The sequence below is a fragment of the Octopus bimaculoides genome, chromosome 28 (assembly GCF_001194135.2).
Source record: "Octopus bimaculoides isolate UCB-OBI-ISO-001 chromosome 28, ASM119413v2, whole genome shotgun sequence".
In the NCBI taxonomy this organism is placed as follows: domain Eukaryota; kingdom Metazoa; phylum Mollusca; class Cephalopoda; order Octopoda; family Octopodidae; genus Octopus; species Octopus bimaculoides.
The window spans coordinates 9518301-9524143 of NC_069008.1; the positions used below are offsets into that span (position 1 = coordinate 9518301).

At 33.1% G+C, this 5843-nt stretch overlaps 1 long non-coding RNA gene across 1 annotated transcript in view; it reads right to left on the reverse strand.

The window, feature by feature from the left end:
* Positions 1-578: 578 nt before the first annotated feature.
* Positions 579-5843, reverse strand: part of LOC128251158 (uncharacterized) — a 14386-nt gene continuing 9121 nt past the window's right edge. Inside the window, exon 2 of the long non-coding RNA XR_008267003.1 lies at positions 579-1637. This is a non-coding gene — a long non-coding RNA (uncharacterized LOC128251158). The remainder of the gene's footprint in view (positions 1638-5843) is intronic.

Consider the following 5843-nt stretch of genomic DNA (forward strand, 5'->3'; position numbering starts at 1 on the left):
CCAAATTCCCGTTCAAAATATATAGTTTTCAAAGTGACAACTAGTCACTGATCTATAAATTAGAAAATTACTATTTTTAAATCTCACAATAAGAGATATTCAGCAACAGTACTTTGTAGTAAAGATTATTTTCCAACATAACATGGCAGTCCTAGTTTAGGATGAGTGTTGCTGTAATTTAGCCCCAGGAGACATTGTCTCCAGCTGGCTATACAACATGATCTTGTTCGAAAATATAAGGACACAGATGTTGTCACATAACCAGCTGGAGACGATGTCACCTGGGACAACATTACAGCAACATTCATCCTAAACTAGGACTGCCATGTTATGTTGGCAAACAATCTTTACTCCAAAGTACTGTTGCTGAATATCTCTCGTGAGATTTACAAATAGTAATTTTCAAATTTTAATGAGTTCAAGTCTCCCATTGAGTATTTCTGCCATATTTGGTGAAAATCCATTCAGCCATTTTGTAGTAATTTTGCAAACACACAGATAAACAGGTGAAGACCAGCAACTACATTATCCTGCTTTCGCTTACATGCACAGAGTAATATAGTGGTAGTAGACAAATATAATTTTAATATAACATTTATTACAACAAAACACTTATCACTCAATATGGCCACCCTTTTGGGCAATTACTGCTTCCACATAAGAATGAAATTATTTTGCAGCTGCCACAAACTGCCTTCTTAAGTTAGCATGTTACAAGCATGATGCAAGTCTTCAAACTGTTGACATTCAAGTGTGGTGAAGCATCTGTCATTGCTTGAAGTATGCCCCATAAAAAGTAACCGAGAAGGTTGAGATCAGGGCTGTTACTGGGCCCTCACAAAAAATGGCACCATCTCACCAAGGAAGGCCTGTCTTGCTTTTGACCCATGGCATGGTGCAGAATCCAGGATAAGCACTGTATTGTCAAGCTCAAACTTTTCCATCCAAGATAACAGAGAGTTCTTCAGGATATCCAGATACTCCTTTGTGCTGATCTTCAAACCAGACTCAATGAAGTGTGGATCCATAACATTTCCATCACTCACCACAGCTTCAAATACCATCACAGAGGCAGGATTCTTAGTCTCAAACACAGGGTGTTGTCAGAAGGGTTGTATGCAATCACTCGAGAATTTCTGCGATTGACTTCAGTGTCCACATTGAACTTCTTCTCATCCACAAACACAAGAGATTTTCCTGCACCTTGATGCTTGGTGAATGACAGAAGCTTTGGGCTTCTCTCAGCTCTGATTGCTTTGACCTTGGCTGTTAGGAGGTGACAGCGATGACAAATAGTCATGCTAAGGTTCCTGTTCACAATTCTGGGCATGAAATAGGACACATTGTGTTTCTTTGCAAGAGTGGTCATGGATATAGATGGGTTGGCTTCAGTCGAGCATTTAAGGCCAGCTACAAACATTGGATTGTGTTTGGAATCATTTCGTGTCTTGTTTTCTTTTCTGTCAATCTTTCCCTCTTCTTTAACTTGTTTACATACATGATAAACTGTTGCATTTGGAAGTTTTTTTCAACTTACCAATTTTATTGGCAGTGTGTCTAGCACATGCCAAAACAACAATGGTGGAACGATTCTGTTGTTCCATGACTTTCTGTTCTCGAATCAGTTCACTATTTACCTGAAAAATAAAGAGGAGGATTAAATTTTTGAGCAAGCAAGGTTTTGTTAAAAAAATGAAATGTTAAACCCACCAAGTCAACCGCTTAAAAAAATTGGTCTTAATTTATCTGCAAGACCTTGTATGTGCGTACATACATACAATACAATACATATATACATACATACATTCAAAATTAATAGTATCGATAAGTATTGAAATTAATAGTATGGATAAAGATATACTTGAAAATTGTTATAATAATAGACATAATATAAATAATAAAGCAAGATATACTCCTTGCATAAATTCTGAGAAGCATAATATGGACTATGAGTGTCCCAATAAAGCAAACACTTTGTGGTTCATCATCCCCTTTGCAAGTCAAATTAAAAATAACATAGACAAATCCATTTCCTGATCAATACAGAAACACTTAAATAAAGATAAGTATGGTGAATTTATTAATTCTAAATGTATAAGCGTTGGTCATTCCCTATCAAAGAATCTTTTTGTAATTATATCCTCAATTGATAATAGAAAACTAGATACTTTTTATAACAACCATAACCTTAATGAAAATGGTGGTAGGGTAAATTACAATAATAGAAGACATATAGCTGATATTAACTCCCTTCCTAACTGTAATAATGAAAACGAGTCTATTAATAATAACGTTAATCTGAATTGTGATTAAAGAAAATTGTTAACTTAATAATTGTAAACAAGGTAACTTAGTATATAGGTGCATAGTTAAATCTCAAGGGAAGAAATACTATTACATAGGTTCAACTGAAACTAGATTTAAATGAAGAATCGCAAAACATGAAAGTGTTAGAAATAGACATGAAATTAATAATACAAGTCTCAGCAAATTTATATGGATATTAAAGGATAATGGTAAAGATCATATGATTAAATGGGAGGTTGTAAGCTATGCCATGGCATATATTTCAGATAGAAAATACTACTTGTGCACAGAAGAGATTTTTCAAATAATAAAATCTGAGCATAAATGATTGAATTCTCAGAAAAAAAAAATTTTAGTTTGTTGCCACTACTCAAAATATTTCTTTAGAAAATTTAATTAGGAGATTAAGATTAAACTGAAAATTGGTAGTATAGACATATTACCACTACTTACAATATGTCTTTAGAAATGAAATTATGAGTATAAATAGGATATAAAATAAGTAGTAATAATTTAAGCATATAACATCTAAACATAAATTGATTGGCTTGGGGAAGATGCATATTTTATTTATAGTGATTAACCTTAATATAATTTTAGAAAATCAAATAAATTTACTAAATAGACTATAAATGTAACCAAATATTAAACTATTCTAATTTGTTATAATTAACCTAGATATAAACTAGAATATTAAATAAATTTATTGAACAGTTAACAAATTAAACTTCACATTAAAAACACAGAAATAGTATAATAACTATGGCTTAATTTATAAATCAAACATAAATTAAAATAACAAATATAAATAACATATACTATATCATATAATAGTCGAATTTCATTTCAGTAATAATACAGAACATGTACCTTCACTATCTATTGGATAATATAATTACTTTTAATCCAAGTATGGATATTAACCATGCAAAGAAATTAGCATAAATAATAATAACAATATATACCACGTTACACTATGTAATATTTAAATACATAATAATAGTAATTATAATGATACATTTTAATTTTAATACAAATTTTAGGAAGATATAAATTAAAATTTAAGTTTAATTAGTATAACTGTACTTACAAACCTAACATAATATAATCATAAATAACATACACCATGTTATGTTAGATCATACCATACTTAAAATCAGTTTAATAGTGATGGTAATAATAAAATTGATCCCTATTACTTAACCGTATAACATTATACATTTTAATTTAGATAAAAATTCTATATATCTATCAATGAAATTAATTTTGATGATGTAATACACTAAATAAATCCACATAATAATCATGAACTTATAGAGTAAGCCCAAATATGAATATTAAGTACACCATCCCAACATATATCTAAATGTATAAATATATAATGCTATAATAAAGTTCACAGTTCATCTTTTTCCAGAGGGTGTGGCAGTTGGTCTTTTTCACACAGCTGTCCTCATTCATTCACAACACATGACCATACCAGTGCAGTCGTCTCTCTTGCACACCACATCTGATGCTTCTTAAGTCCAACTTTTCTCTCAAGGCGCTTACACTCTGTTGAGTATGTACACTGTCATTACACACCCAGCAGAGCATACTGGTTTCATTCCTTGCAAGCTTACGCATGTCCTCAGCAGTCACGGCCTATGTTTCACTACCATGTAGTATAGCTGTTCGCATATGTATCATACAGTCTGCCTTTTACTCTGAGCGAGAGGCCCTTTTTCACCAGCAGAGGTAGGAGCTCTCTGAACTTTGCCCAGACTATCCTTACTCTAGCAGCTACACTTTCAGATCATCCATCCCTGCTACTGACTTGGTCACCTAGGTAACAGAAGCTATCAACTACTATTAGTTTTTCTCCTTGGAATGTGACGGAAGTTGTTCTCTGCACATTTTCAGTGTTTATTGTTCCTGAGCATTTGCCACACACAAAAACTATTTTCTCAGTTAGCCTTCCTTTGATATTGCTGCACCTCTTATGTGCCCATAGCTTACACTGGGTACATCTTATGGTGTTTCTACCAACACCTTTTCTACAGATCGAGCAGGACCATCTACCTGAAGGGATTTGTGATTTGTATAGCTCTCACTCACTGTTCATCTATCCCTAATTTCCTCATTGACCACCAGACAAGGGAGCAGGGGACCCTGTCAAAGGCTTTCTCCAAGTCAACAAAAGCCAGGTATAGAGGTTTATCTTTGGCTAGGTATTTCTCCTGCAGCTGTCTTACCAGAAATATAGCATCAGTGGTGCTTTTCCCTGGCACAAACCCAAACTGCATCTCATCTAGACTGACTCTCTCCCTAATTAGTTGGGCTATGACCCTCTCCGTTACTTTCATTACCTGATCTAACAACTTGACACCTCAGTAATTACTTGTATCTAATGCTTCATTAACTTTACCTTTGTAGCAGTTATTGGGTATGACTCCTTCATGTATCACCTGGCTGAATATAGAGTTGACTAAATTATAGCTGACAGTGCCAGATATTCTAAGCATCTCTGCACTGATTCCTGATGGGCTGGGGGCTTTCCCTGTCTTCATACCCTTAATTGCTTTATCTACCAAGGTACTGTCAATTCAGATAGCTGGTCCCTTTGTTGGGTCGACATTCTGCAAACTCTCTTTCTCCCATTCATTCTCTTCATTTAGCAACCTTTCATAGTGGTGTCTCCAAGTCTCTCTCCTTGCAGCCTCATTAAATGCATGTGATATATATATATATATAGATAGATAGATAGATCGATCAATAGATACACACACACACACACACATATATATGTATATATATTAATAATAATAAAGGAGTTACGACGCAAAAACGTATAAATTCAAATGAACATATTTAAATATGTTCATTTGAATTTATACGTTTTTGCATCGTAACTCCTTTATTATTATTAATATAACCAAAAGGATCGATTCTTGAAGAGTCTGCATACCTTCACTGTCGTTTTTTTCTGCTATTTTGGTGATGATCTTTTGAGTTAGCTTACCAATTATTTTTGTTGGTAGTTAATTTATAATATATTTATATATATATATATATGTATAGAGTCTTAGAAGTGGTGTACAGATATTCTATAATGAAAAAAAAGAGGGTCCCTAGAATTTTGGAAAAAATTGTTTTATTTATTCATTATTATTAGCACTTTCACTAGCTTTCAAACTTGTCAAATAAAATTGTAAATGTGCGAACAGGTTGTTCATTTATATAAATCAGGTGTTTTTTGTTTTGTTTTCAAGAAGAGAACATTGTTTTTGCTTTTTTTTTTTGTTTTTTGGGTGAGGTTCCAGGACAATGGAGATAGATAGGTAGATAGATAGATACATACATACATACATTGATAGATAGCTTGACAGACTGATAGGTAGAGAGTGGGAAGAGGGAGGGATTTCTTTTCAATTTGGCATGTATTTACCATTTATTTAGTTAGTTACCATTGTATAGCTATTGACATGAGTTCAAGTGTGATGACCTCTCCAAGATGTCAGTTTTAGGATGGGGAAAATAATGAAAAAATGGATGGG